Source organism: Mastomys coucha, unplaced genomic scaffold, assembly GCF_008632895.1.
Source record: "Mastomys coucha isolate ucsf_1 unplaced genomic scaffold, UCSF_Mcou_1 pScaffold1, whole genome shotgun sequence".
NCBI classification, from domain to species: domain Eukaryota; kingdom Metazoa; phylum Chordata; class Mammalia; order Rodentia; family Muridae; genus Mastomys; species Mastomys coucha.
Window position 1 is genome coordinate 58,260,303 of NW_022196891.1, and position 1,806 is coordinate 58,262,108.

General features: G+C 44.5%; 1 non-coding gene across 1 annotated transcript; it reads left to right on the forward strand.

Moving 5' to 3' along the window:
* The first annotated feature begins 1,630 nt into the window (after positions 1 to 1,630).
* Positions 1,631 to 1,737, forward strand: LOC116072503. The gene has a single exon (XR_004111491.1). It is a non-coding gene; the product is annotated as a U6 spliceosomal RNA (small nuclear RNA).
* Positions 1,738 to 1,806: the final 69 nt, after the last annotated feature.

The following is a 1,806-nucleotide window of genomic DNA, read 5'->3' on the forward strand; positions in this document are numbered from 1 at the left end:
AAGAGATCTGACGCCCTCTTCTGTTGTGTAAATTAATTCTCTTCTGTAAATTAAGCTGGAGCGAGTGGGGCCGGAGCGAGCAGGCCAGCAGAGGTCCTGAGTTCAATTCCCACCAGCCACATACATGATAGCTCACAGCCATCTGTACAGCTACAGTGTAATCATACACATAAAATAAATAAATAAATAAAAGAATGAGTAACTTACCCATCACTGGGAGGCAGAGGCCATTGGGTCTCTGCGTGTTCCAGGACAGCCAGACTACATAGAGAAGCCTTGTGTCAAAAAATAAAAAATAAAAAATAAGTAACTTGAGGTTCAGAGCCTGGATTTGAACTCATATCTTACTGAAACATCTAGGCTCCTATAAACTGGTGTAGTCTGAGTAAAAATAACAAACTGAGCCAGGCGGTGGTGGCACACGCCTTTAATCCCAGCACTTGGGAGGCAGAGGCAGGCAGATTTCTGAGTTCGAGGCCAGCCTGGTCTACAGAGTGAGTTCCAGGACAGCCAGGGCTGTACAGAGAAACCCTGTCTCGAAAAACCAAACAAACAAAAACAAAAACAAACAAACAAACTGGAATGAGCAGATAGATAATTGTACTGCCAAACACTGCGGAAAGGCCCTAGAGAAGTGGTTCTCAACCTGTGGGTCACGAACCATCTGGGGGGGTCACCAGGGTGGCCTAAAACCATCAGAAACATATTTATTTACATTGTGATTCATAACTGTAGCAAATTTACGGTTATGAGTTGGCAATGAAAATAATTTTATGGCTGGGGATCACTACAAGATCAGGAACTGTATTAAAGGGTCACAGCATTAGGACAGTTGAGAAACACTGCTTTGGAGAAAAGACTATCACAGAGAGCCAATTAAAACTGTCATAGCGGGGCTGGAGAGATGGCTCAGCACTAAATGCTTTTCCAGAGGTCCTGAGTTCAATTCCCAGCAACCTCATGGTAGCTCACAGTCATTTGTAATGAGATCCAATCCCCTCTTCTGGTATGTCTAAAAAGAGCAACAGTGTACTTATATAAATGGAATAAATAAATATTTTTATTAGATATTTTCTTTATTTACATGTCATATGATTTCTCCTTTCCCAGTTTCCTCCAAAAAACAAACAAACAAACAAACAAGCAAATACAACAAGAACAAACCCCTGTTGCCTCCCCCCTCCCCATGCTTGCCACCCCACCTTCTCCCACTTATTGGCCCTGGCATTCCCCTACACTGGGGCACAGAACCTTCACAGGGCCAAGGGCCTCTCCTCCCATTGATGATCGAATTTGCAATCCTCTACTATGCACATGCTGCCAGAGCAATCAGACCCACCATGTATAGTCCTTGGTTGGTGGTTGAGTCCTTGGGAGCTCTGAGGGTACTAGTTAGTTCATATTGTTGTTCGTCCTATGGGGCTGCAAACCTTTCAGCTCCTTTGGTCCTTTCTCTAACTCCTACATTGGATGGCTGTGAGCCTCTACATATGTGTTAGTCAGGTACTGTCAGAGCCTCTCAGGAGATAGTTATATTAGGCTGGCTTGTCCTTCCTTCAGTCTCTGCTCCATAGTTAGTCTCTGCAACTCCTTCCGTGGGTATTTTGTTCCCCCTTTTAAGAAGGAATGAGTGCTCGCTTCGGCAGCACATATACTAAAATTGGAACGATACAAAGAAGATTAGCATGGCCCCTACACAAGGGTGACATGCAAATTCATGAAGAGTTCCATATTTTTCCAGAGGCAGGTGGATTTCTGAGTTCGAGGCCAGCCTGGTCTACAGAGTGAATTCCAGGACAGCCAGGG